Source organism: Talpa occidentalis, unplaced genomic scaffold, assembly GCF_014898055.3.
Source record: "Talpa occidentalis isolate TD23 unplaced genomic scaffold, MPIMG_talOcc4v2.1 talOcc4.15, whole genome shotgun sequence".
Classification (NCBI taxonomy): Eukaryota; Metazoa; Chordata; class Mammalia; order Eulipotyphla; family Talpidae; genus Talpa; species Talpa occidentalis.
The window spans coordinates 69434613-69447987 of record NW_023601543.1 but is presented as its reverse complement, the minus strand read 5'-3'; the positions used below and the strand labels follow the sequence as shown (position 1 = coordinate 69447987).

General features: G+C 35.1%; 1 protein-coding gene across 1 annotated transcript in view; it reads right to left on the bottom strand.

The window, feature by feature from the left end:
- DMD (dystrophin) overlaps window positions 1-13375 on the bottom strand; it is a 1988221-nt gene that overhangs the window by 1343677 nt on the left and 631169 nt on the right.

The window sequence follows — 13375 nt, the reverse complement described above, 5'->3', positions numbered from 1 at the left end:
TGTGAAATTAATTTCTGTAAATTTTACAATATTTTCTCATTGATGCCTGCTATGAAATTGGGCAGATGTGCCCTTGGAGGAATGGCGATATGATGTACTAAGAAGCTGCATTTAGGAAAAGCACTTCTTATAAGAAAGAAAAATTATATATTATAAAATTATAGTAAGACATGGAATTGTAATTGTTCTATAATATAATAATGACTGTACGGTCATTGAAAATACTACTTCCTTTTCTTTGTGGGGTTTGAAGTAATAAAAAAAAAAAACACAGCTGCACATTGACCCTATAAACAAAGAATATAATTCATTACATATAACAAATTAATAATTTCTTTCAAAACCTACTATAATATTGTAAATCCCTAAAAAGAGATTCAGTTGTATGGGGAATATAAAAATAAAATTTATTATTTAAAAAAAAAAGAGAGATTCAGTTTTACTCATTTCCAAATGTCCTGTAGTGATATTTTTTCAGTACAAGTGGGGATTTCATTGAAACATTGTGATTCAGATGCCAAATAAAGTTTATAGTAACAATTGAATAAAAAACAATTGATTATGTACTAAATTTTCCCATAGATTTCAGCTATTGACTGTAAACATTTAATTATGTATTAGAATCATTAAAAATACAGAGAGGAAGGGATTTTGGAAGTCATTTAGTATAACCTCCAATTTACTATAAGATCCACCACACCCAGAAGCAGACAAGGCTTTAGCAGGAAGTTTTCTCATTGGCAAATGTCTTTACCTAAGGGAAGCTTGCCTTAGTATAACTTTGTTCATTGAAAATTTGTTTTGAAACCTGGACCACCACAGAGTAAGTTGCATATTATGTCTAGTCTACCTGACAGCCTTAAAGCTTGATATCACGACTCTGATAAGTCTTACTGCCACACTTTAGAATGCCAAGTATTTGCTAGAATCAGATTTTATCTGATTGGTGCTCCAAAACCTATGTTTCTTGGTTTTTGTTTTTTAATTTTCGCTTTTGAAAGAGTAGTTCTCTCTCTTTTTTATTTAAGATTTATTTATTTATACAAGAACTGGGGTACAGGTCAGAGGTGAGGGAGGGTGAGGTATTCACCAGAGAGAGTGGGGAGCAGAACAGGCAGATGGACCAAAGACACTGCTGAGGGGAGCAAAGGGCAAGGCAGGAGAGGTAGGTCATGCCATGTGGGTTTCTCCCTGGCGGGACGGGAATCGAACCCTCACTACAGAGGCTGCGGACAGCTTCACAGTGCCGCGCTCAACCCGCTGCGCCACCACTGGGGAGGCCCAGTTTCTTGGCTTTTTAATACCAAGTTCAATTAAAATATTCTAAAATTATAACTATATTTGGCATCTGAATCACAATGTTTCAATGAAATCCCCACTTGTACTGAAAAAATATCACTACAGGACATTTGGAAATGAGTAAAACTGAATCTCTTTTTAGGGATTTATAATATTATAGTGAAGGTGATAACCAAGTCAATCACTGAGAAAATGTGAGTACAACATGAAAATCATGCAAAATAATTACTTGCGCTGAAAATACAGTAATCAAGGAAGTTTCTTTTTAAATATTAAAAAAAAACAGTTTTTCCTCAGCTGGTATCTTAACATTTAAAATGTATTTTATTCTAAAGTCTGCAAATGATGTTTTTCCTTGTTCATAGGATCATTTACAACAGCAAAATTGGAAACAACCTCACACCAATAAGTGCGGGTTTAAATATATGACCTCATGTGATAGCGTAAGTAGGTGTTTCAAATATTTTTATTTTTCTAAATATTTATTTATTTATTTATACATGCACTGGGTGCAGTCAGAAGCGTGGGAGGGTGAGAGAATTCACCAGAGCCAGAGCGGGGAGCAGAGCAGGCAGAAGGACCGAAGTACACTGCTGAGGGGAGCAGCGGGCGTGGCAGGAGAGGTCTGTGCGCCATGTGGGACTCTCGCTGGTGGCCGGGGATGGAACCAGCGCTGCAGAGGTTGAGGGCAGCTTTGCAGCCCAATGCTCAACCACTGCGCCACCTGGGAGGCCCTCAAATATTTTTAATGACATGGGAAAAGTTTACACATCAATACAGAGTTAACAATGCAAGATGTAAGCAGCACTGATTAACTTGTGGTAGAGAAAGCATAGGTAATTTCTATTGCACACTATGTATTTCTTTATTCTATTTTCAAAATTTCTACAATAAAAACATTTCTATAAAATGTTACTTTTGGAAGCAGAGAAAAGCTTCATTTTTTTTTAAAATTGGTTATTTTAGACTATCATTCCTCTTTATCTTTGGAATTATGAGCTTGCTATCCAAACACATTAAAACTAGGACAAGTGAAAATCTGATAAGAATGACTGCTTTCACTATGATACTGAATACAATAGCATAAAAAATAGAATATAATATGGTTTGAGCTATATTCAACCACACTCCTCTCCAGCCACCTTTTTTCATTTTGATATGAGTAGGTATATTTTGATATTCATGAATAAAATATGTTTTAAAATACTATCCCATTGATCTGTCAATTAGCCTAATAAAATGGGAAAGAATTAGTTTAGAATAATTTGTCCTTATGTTTGGAAGTTAGTTCCTCTTATAGTGATTAAAAGTGAAGGTCTCAGATTGGAGAGAGGGAGGGAGGGAGGAGCACAGGGGACTGAGGTGATGGTGCACAGGTGCCTTGGGGAAAGAAATTCTATGGGGACTACACTGGGGAGGGGGGAGCAAACATTGTTTAAAAATGAACAATGATGTAAAATAGATATAAATTTTAAAAAATGAAAAAAAAAAGTGAAGGTCTCTGAACCAGGCCCCACCATTCTCAAACATTGGTTCCTGTGTACATATATTGTAATATTTAGGGCAGTTTGGTTACTATCTCAGATATCACAGGAATATTCAAAATAAGGTGGACTTCATGGAGTGTAACTAATGCAGATCTCCTTATTCAAAGGACCCCATGCTTTATTTCCTGCTCTGCTGCTACCACCTTGAAATTCTTAATAATTTTTTTAACAAGAAGCCGTGCATTTCCATTTGTACTGCGGCTGCACAAATAATGGAGCCCATCCTGGCTGCAAGAATTAAATGATGTAATGTCTGAGCACAGTATTTTCTTGACATATGTTAGCAATGACCACTCTTTCCTAACTGTTCAGAGAAAACTTGGGAATTTTTCTATACACAAATTTCCGACTCATAAGGTTACATGTGTTAATTCCCCAAATTTATATCTTCTTATTGAGAGAAAAACTGGAGAATATTTGCCCAATATCTTGATAATTCTAGGGTGTGTACACATTCTTGCAGTTAAAGATTACACTATTCTGATAGGTCTGGTAAAAACAAACTGCTTTCAAATGATGATACTTGTTCTTAAAATCTTCGCTTATTTTTTTTTAAATGTACATTTAGAAAAGGACATATATGTGCATTTAAGCATATTGAATGAGGGGCCTCCCTGGTGGTGCAGCGGTTAAAGACACAGCACTTTCAAGCTGTCACCAGCAACTGCACCACAAGTTCCATCCCAGGCCAGGGAGCTAACCCACATGGTGCAGCAGACCTCTCCTGTCTTGCCTGCTGCTCCCCTCAGCAGTGTGTTTAAATAGATCTGTCTGTTCTACTCCCCACCCTGTCTCTGGTGAATCCTCTCACCCCCCTCCCCACACCTCTGGCCTATACCCCAGTTCTTGTATCCATAAATAAATATTTAAGCATACTGAATGAATATGAAAGGGCATACAATGAAAGGAAACACTTTTTGTCCAACACTGTCTCTGGCTTCCCAAGGTCAACTAGCTGTATTTACAATGTGTTCGTACATTTTAAGTAAACTTTGTTAGTGGTGTTACTTTTCTTTGATTTTGACCTATATTCTTAATTACATCTTTTAATTTTCCATTATTTAAATATTCTGGCCTTTGTAAGTTCTTTCTAAGTTCTTTGGAGTTAGAGATTTCCACTTCTTTCCCTGTGAGACACTCCATTATTTGAATATTTAAAGAAACTTACTAAAAGAGGTTAAAGTTATGAAGAATTAGTTACCTAATTTATCTTCTTATATTTATTATTATTATTATTATTATACTGTTATTAAAATACTGCAGTATTGGGGTCTCCCCGGTGGCACAGTGGGTTGAGTGCAGTGCTGTGAAGCTGTCCGCAGCCTCTGTGGCATGGGTTCGATTCCTGGCTGGCCAGGGAGATTCCCACATGGCGCAGCAGACCGCTTCTGTCTCGCCCGCGGCTCCTCTCAGCAGTGTTTTCGGTCCATCTGCCTGTTCTGCTCCCCACTCTTTCTCTGGTGAATGCTCTCACCCCCCGCATCTCTGGCCTGTACCCCAGTTCTTGTATAAACAAATAAATCTTTGAAAAATAATATTGCAGTATTAATATCAACTGCATGGTACGAGAAACTAGAATTATACTGGCAATATTAGGTAACATATATATATATATATATAAATATATATGATGAAGGAAAAGGTTGTACACTTGAAACCTATAAAAGCTGTAAACCAATATTACATCAATTAAATACAATAATAATACTTGTAATAATAGCTACCGATTATGTAGCTCTCTGCATGCTCTAGGCATTATGTCAAATTTTCTACATTCATTATATAATTTAATGCACTAAGGATCTATATTAAAGGCTTAATGCATGGTAACTGTCATTACCTTGCATTGGTCCTTAGGGCAAGTACTAATATGATTCCCATTTTATAGATATGAGGTAAATGTGTCAGGAGTATATAATTTGTAAATGGTGAGTGGAAATATAAACCCAAGCCTGACTGTCCCTTCATCCAACTTCCAGTAGCTAAGCTCACTTGCTGCTACACCTGTTCAGAGTTCTAAAAGGCAATTTCCCCTGAAGTGGTGTAAATGGGTGAATGTGTTTGTACAACACACAGAGATAGAGAAGACAATTAAAGGTATATGGCATAAGACAGAATCTTTTAGTGATGTTTAGTGCTGATAAGCTATAATTAAAACTGCAAAACTGATCAAATGAAATACTTCTGATTTTAAAACATATTTTTAAAAGTTTTAAAAAATTTTACTTAAAATCCTACAGAATTTTAAGACATACAAAATTAGCTTGACAATTGTGAATCAAAGATCTCCAGTGTGCTATTTCTTATAATCACTGATTTTTATCAACTATAGAGGGACTATACTTTTACAACTTAAAACATAAAGCATAATCATAGCAACAGCTTTAGCTGATAATTGGCATCCAGGCTTAAAACTATCTCCACAGGGACAGTAGCACAAGGCACAAAAATCTGATGGTGTAAGGATTTACTATTCTCAGTAACAAAAAGGATTTATATGCTGAGCTTTATGAGAAACCTGGGTGGAAGATCAGGTGCTCACAGAGGAAGCTGGGTTATTAATCAAATGGTTATAAAAAACACCATTTCAGAAAAGAGCATAACAGCCACGATAAAGTATGAGAGATGTTTGCTGGTTAAATTCTATAATAGCATTAATTACTGTCCTGTTTTGTTGGTGATAATAAAGGAATATAACTTCTCAAATAGATGCTGATATTAGAATCATGAGCACAGTGACTATTTTAAAAATGTAGAAGTCATTCTCTTTGAAATAAAGTATTATATCGTAGTTATGTGCATTTTTTTGTAAATTTTTTCAATTTTATGTATTCTAACCTTAACTTCCAATTATCTTTCATACAATTGTCAGAGAGAAGATATATGTTGGTTTTAGGATTCCAATTCTACACAGAATTTGAACAATTGTATGAAGTAACTCTACCTGCAAAAATTCAAGCAGCAATGAAATTTACTTTTTCTAATTCACTTTGCCCTTTCTTTAGATACCACGTGACATGAAGTAGTGAAACAAATCATTTAACTAAGGATAAAGGCTATGAAATAGACTTTTAGGAAAAGAACTTATATTTTTGATTATACATTATCTCACTTATTGTCAGTAGATAATAAATGCCATCACATAGATACTGACTATTCTATCTTCATAGTGTTTTAGTTGCATGCTTATGATGATTGAAATACAATCACTTTAGCAGTCAGTCTTCTTTGAATAGAAAAATAGAATTTTGTTTTCATTATCTTCAGCTGACTCTTAGGTTGATATAATGAAGAAAGTTGGAATCTCTTTATTAACTGCTCCAGAATTTATATTAAATTTGAAGCAAAGAGAAACATATCATAGACCTTTAGATCTGGAAGGACACCACAGAGATCGTCCTAGCCCAGATTTTCATTTTATAAATAAGAAATGAGAGATCCAACAGTTAGCTCAGCTCTAGTCTCTTAAATTTCCAGTGCCTACGTTTTATGTTGTTGTAGATCATGAATTGACAAAATAAAAGCTATTGCACTGATACACAGGACCATTCTCAAACACCTACTTTTTTTTTTTTAGTTGAAGGTAGCAAAAGAATACAGTTAATGCCCAAAGTTATTTGAGCTATAACTTCAAAATTTCCGAATAAAAATTTTAACCTACACAATTAACCAAAAGATGCTCTAAAAATCAAGATTGTTATTCAATGAATTAAAATAAAGTAGAAACCTACAATAAGTGTAAGAATTTTATTTACTTCTAGCTTTTATTAAACCATTTTTAATAGGCAGAAGGCTGATTAAACTTGGAGAGTTTTCAGGAAGCAATGAAAAGGGCTGTCAACTGAAAGGCCTTAGAATATTTTTTTAATTAAAACCATTGGCAAAAGGAAATTGAAATGGTAATTAAAACCTCCCCAAAAAAAAAAGCCCAGGACCTGATGGATTTACAAATGAATTCTACCAAACATTCAGAGACGAATTAGTGCCTATCCTTCACAAACTCTTCCAAAAATTGAGAAGGAAGGGACAATACCAAACACGTTCTATGAAGCCAATATTACACTAATACCAAAACCGAATAAGGACAACACAAAAAAGGAAAACTATAGGCCAATCTCCCTAATGAACACTGATGCAAAAATCCTCAATAAAATTTTAGCTATCAGAATCCAACAATGTATCCATAAGATAATTCACCACGACCAGTTGGATTCATTCCAGGGGCACAAGGATGGTTTAACATCCGAAAATCAATCAACGTTATCCAACACATCAACAAAAAGAAATATAAAAAACCATATGATAATATCAATAGATGCTGAGAAAGCTTTCGACAAAGTGCAACACCCATTCATGATAAAAGCCCTTGAAATTCTTGGGATACAAGGAACATATCTCAACATCATAAAGGCCATCTATGACAAGCCAACAGCCAGTATCATTCTCAATGGTGAAAAGCTGAAAGCAATTCCATTAAGATCTGGAACAAGACAAGGATGTCCACTCTCACCACTGCTTTTCAATATAATACTGGAAGTCCTAGCCAGAGCAATAAGACAAGAGAAAGACATCCAAGGAATCCAAATAGGAAAAGAAGAAGTCAAACTAGCACTATTTGCAGATGATATGATAATATACATAGAGAACCCCAAAATCTCCACAGAAAAACTAATTCAACTCATCAATCAATTCAGTAAAGTGGCAGGATACAAAATCAACACGCAAAAGTCAGTAGCCTTCCTATACACAAACAATAAATCTGAAGAAGAAGAAATCAAAAAAACCACCCCTTTTATTATCGAAACAAAAAAATCAAATATTTGGGAATAAATCTAACAAAAGAGGTAAAGGACCTATACAAAGAAAACTATAAAACACTGTTAAAGAAATAGAAGAAGACACAAAGAAATGGAAAGACATCCCCTGCTCATGGATTGGAAGAATAAACATTATTAAAATGGCCATCCTACCAAAAGCAATATACAGATTCAATGCTATTCCAATCAAAATCTCAATGGCATTCTTCAAAGAAATAGAACAATTATTGATGAAATTCATATGGAATCACCAAAAACCCGAATAGCCAAAGCTCTACTGAAAAAAAAAGAAGGAAATGGAGGCATCACACTCCCAGACTTCAAACTATACTACAAAGCCATAATCATCAAAACTGCATGGTATTGGAACAAGAACAGACATACAGACCAATGGAATCGAATAGAAAATCCAGAAATAAACCCACAGATTTATGGTCAACTAATCTTTGACAAAGGAGCAAAGACTATGCATTGGAGCAAAGAAAGTTTGTTCAATAAATGGTGCTGGGAAAACTGGGTCGCTACATGCAAAAGAATGAAGCTTGACCACTACCTCACACCATACACAAAAATCAACTCAAAATGGATTAAAGAACTAGACATAAGACCTGAAACCATAAAATACATAGAAGGAAATATAGGCGAAACACTACGGGATTTGCACATCAAAGACATCTTTACAGACACATCACCCAAAGCAGTGATAGTGAAGGCAAAGATAAACAGCTGGGACTACATCAAATTAAAGAGCTTCTGCACAGCAAAAGAGACAATAACAAAAACAAAGAGAAACCCCACTAACTGGGAGAACATTTTTGCACCCAACACTAATGATAAAGGACTGATCACAAAAATCTGCAAAGAGCTGATGAGACTCAGCAACAACAAAGAAAATAATCCAGTCAAAAAAATGGGCAGAAGAGCTAAAAAGAAACTTCTCTGAAGAGGAAATGAAAATGGCCAACAGACATATGAAAAAATGTTCAACATCACTTGTAATCAGGGAAATGCAAATCAAAACTACCATGAGATACCATCTCACACCAGTGAGAATGGCACATATTAAAAAAACTAGCAACAACAAATGTTGGCGAGGATGTGGAGAAAAAGGAACTCTTGTGCACTGTTGGTGGGAGTGCAAACTGGTCCAACCACTATGGAGAGCTGTGTGGAGATTTCTGGACCTACTAAACATAGAGCTTCCATATGATCCAGCAATTCCACTCCTAGGTATTTACCCAAAGGACACAGAAACATCAATTCCAAAGAGCACCTGCACTCCTATGTTTATAGCAGCACTGTTTACAATAGCTAAGCTTTGGAAACAACCCAAATGCCCAAAAATAGATGACTGGATCAAGAAGATGTGGTACATATATACCATGGAATATTACTCAGCATTCAAAAAAGATAAACACATGCAATTTGCAGCAACATGGATGGCACTGGAAGGGATCATGCTCAGCGAAATAAGCCAAAAAGAAAAAGAAAAATACCGGATGGTCTCACTCATAGCAGGAATCTAGAAAACTTAAATAAGGGACCAGGAAAATGAATATAAGAAAGTGAAAATCAAAATCAACAAAAAAACTATGAACCAGAGACACTTTTTGGGGGGTGGGGGGCGGGAGGGGAAGGATTGGGGTCAGAATGGGGCGTTTGCAATTGTATGGGGGAATATAAAAATAAAATTTAATATTTAAAAAAAAAAATAATAAAATTGAGCTGAAAACATAAAAAAAAAAAAAAAAAAAAAAAAAAAAAAAAAACCATTGGCAAAAGGAAGAGAGGCAGATCAACATTAAGTATGTTTCAAGTATTAGTGCGTGTACAAATAATGCTTTGAGTATGGGTACAGTCTAAAAGTGCACTGAATATTTTATGGGGAGAAAATCATGATCTCGAAAAAATAAGAAAGAACTCAGAAAAAGTGTGCCAAATAAGGAAATTTTTATCTTAGTCTTATTGCCTCTCTCGCTGTGTATTCCTGGTATTATGAGAAATACAGGCTATTCAACCATGTTTTACATTACTCACTTGTCTGGCAAGAGCTTTAAAAATTTCAACAGGACATCTATGATATAGGCTAGACTTATACACACGATAACTTTCTCTATTTGAACAGCCATGCCACAGCATTAACATAAACTCTCATGCTCAGGGAGGGTGAATTCTACGTGTATTAATTTTACCTTTAAGGTATCTGTGTTCATACTTCAAAAATATTACAAAAATGGCAATTAGCAATCTAGCAAAATATTCACAAAACGGGAAACAGATCTATGACTCCATAAGAGTCACAGGATGTTATTTATTCCTGGCAAAGAAGATAATTTACTCTGTAAAAAGATCATAAAACTACAGAACTTTTGGACTTAATCTAGATATATTCCTACATCTAAGCACTTGATGCCAAGTTTTGTATAAATTACCATAATAAATTATAAAGCATATGAATAATATACTCTTTCCACAGTGCATATGATTTCAGTTAAATAGGGGAAATAATTTTTCAAATCATTTAAATTATATTTAAGTTTAAAGTATCAACTATAATGAATTTCTGGCTACCATATTTCCTAATTATAATCAAGCTAAAAACATGTTCATCAGGGTCATGACATTTACAAAAACAAAAACTATACATTTCAACAAGGATATTTAAAAAGACTAGAGGAAACACTGGGTCATTTGAGCATTGAAATACATCAATCCAGAGTATATGTTATTTGCCCTCTTTTCTCATTTTAAGCAACCACCTAGCAAGGGTTATTATTTTTTTTTCTAACTCTTGGTAACAAACTATTTCTTTTTTCTCACGCTGCCTTCTCATCAACTTAAGCATCCTCAGCTTGAGTCCAGGTATTATTCAAGCCAAACCTGACTTTGAAATGCAAGAGAGCAGTCCTCACAGTTGATTTTTTTTTTTCATGTTTTGATCTCTTGCCATACTACTGTTTCATAAGGTCAAAATCTCTCAAAGCTTTGACCTGAATAGCAGTCAAAATTTCGGGCACTCAATGTTCTTTATATGAACACAACCAGATGCCTTGTCACCTCAGTCACAAATCCTATATCCTACTGGATTTTAACTGTCACTGGAACTTAGCTCATATTTTATACCAGCCATTTAAAGTTATTTTTAAAAGAATGCATACATCGTATCACTCATGGGGCAGAATTTTTCCCCCAAACATGCTAGAAAATATGTGTACAAGTGAGCTTTGTTCCTCAGTCAGAACCTTACCCTCAATAAATAATCTTAGAATCCTTCATAGGAAATTTCGATCAAGTTCAATCTGACATTCAAGAAAGACAATCAATGGCTTTTATAACATACCATTTCTTTGGTCATTTTCCATCTCCTTTGTATTCCTCTTTCCCTGCATGGAATGATTTTTTATCTTCCTCAGAGCCCCCAAGCCCCCAGCAATGATACTGGCAATGCAGTGTTGGGAAAAGTCAACAAGCCAGAAGTGAGACATAAGGTTAAGAAAGGCTCAAGTTTAATGTTATAGGAAGCAACTTGCCCGCATGTAAGTCAATTTATCTCTTCCTGCTGTGGTACAGGACTGTATGATTGTTTGAAAATAAAAAAAAAAAAATAAGTCATAGTGAACCACAACAAGCCCTCCAAACTCACTAAGTAGTATGCCTGACATATCAAGAGCCCTTAATTTTTTTCTCAAAATGCTCTCATGTCTAATGCTTCTTTTTATCTTCATCACGTCTCAGTGAGCAAGTAGAAAGGATACCTGTTATAACATATGCTGGATATCACTTTATAAAGAACCATGCATACCAAAGCTAGTACTGTTTTATTATAGATTTTGAAAAGTTCAAAACTAAGAGGTAGAGTAAGTTCCCCTAAACCATGGTCTCATAACCACTAGGCCACTAAAAGGGTGTCTAAGGTATTTTACCAGCTAGAATCATCAAATCAGTAATGTTTTGATAAGATCTACAACCATCTCCAGCAGTATTGTGCAAAAACAGAATTTGGGATTTGGACCTATGTCATTGTTTTGCCAATTCCATATTTTTAAAAAATATGCTCTACAGACTATATCAAAGGCTGGATGCAGATTACCTGACTACTGGGTGAGATTTTTCTGTTTTTTTTTTTTTAAGATTTATTTATTAATACAAGAACTAGGGTACAAGCCAGAGGTGCAGGAGGGTGAGAGAATTCACCAGAGACAGAGTGGGGAGCAGAACAGGCAGACTGACTGAAATACACTGCTGGGGGGAGCAGTGGGCGAGACAGGAGAGGTCTGCCTCATCATGTGGATTGTTCCATGGCCAGCGGGGATCGAACTGGCACTGCAGAGGCTGCAGACAGCTTCACAGTGCTGTGCTCAACCGCCTGCGCCACCAGGGAGGCCCCTGTGTGAGGTTTTCTGACCAGAGAATCTAGGACAGTACATTTTAATAAGTTTCTAAGTGACTTATGCACTCTCAAGTTTGAAAACCACTGCATATAATGCAAGTGAGAACATGATCTGTTAACAACAGTTACAGCTCTATATTTCCCTCTAAAGTGATGTATTTCAAAACAACTTTTGTTATGAATAATAACAAGTCTTCTGAACATGGTGACTGATCATTTTACAACAGCAACAACCTACAGAACCATTGCTGCTTTAAAAAGTAACATTTTTTTTAAATCTCATTTATTTATTACATAGATACCAATGGTATTACAAAGAAGCCACGGCCAGATCACATTTCATAAAAGGAACCAAATCTGGTAGTAAAGTAACTATTACACGAATTAACTGCCAAAAAATACTTAATGGAAAAAAAATGGAGTGTTTATTATTATTATTGTCCAGTATTTGCACGGAAAATGATTGCAATTTAGATACCTTTAATTTTAAGTATCAATTCGAGTTTAAAAAGAAGATTGAACTGTCACTGAAAGTCATATAAATGGGCTGATCATATTTTCTTAAATTATATTTCTGGAAGCAATCCTCAAACTTCATTTCTTAATCTCTCAAGGAACATTTCCTAAATGCTACTTATCAGATATCAAGTCTCAAGGAAAGAAATTCTCTGAATTTGCCACATAACAAAGGAGACATAAGCCTAAAGTTATTGAATACAGTCACTGCTTTAATAGCAATGTGTCCATGGTGCACTGAGATATGAATTGCAATCAATTAGTAAAGGCTCCTATAATGTAAAACAATATGGCAGGATGTAGAACATACTATTATATATAATGACAGTATTTTGAATGACTACTCATTATTCCATAATCTAACAATATCAGACAATAAATTGTCCCATTTTCTTTCTTAAAATATCTTAAAATATCCCATTTTCTTTCAAGTACTAAAATTTCAAAAAAGCATTAACAGAAAAATTGTAAATGTAATTTTTATGTTTTCCTAACCCATGGTCATTTCATCTTAGGGTAAGTAAGCTACATTCATGATTTTATGAATCAACAGCTGTGGCAGAAAGTCTAATGATTAGATCCTCTCTGGCACTAATAGAAAGAGGACTTGAGTGGGATCAAAGGACTTGCACCCTAGCCCTGCTCCTATTACTCACTTTCCTTGGACAATTCAGTTTTCAGTCCGTAAACTCCATTTCCCTCATATCTAAACTGTGGGCATCAATTAATGAGCCTTATGGTTTTAGAAATCTATGATTTGGGGTTAGATGATGATGCCACATTTCCCCAGCATTTTGTCCAGCTAT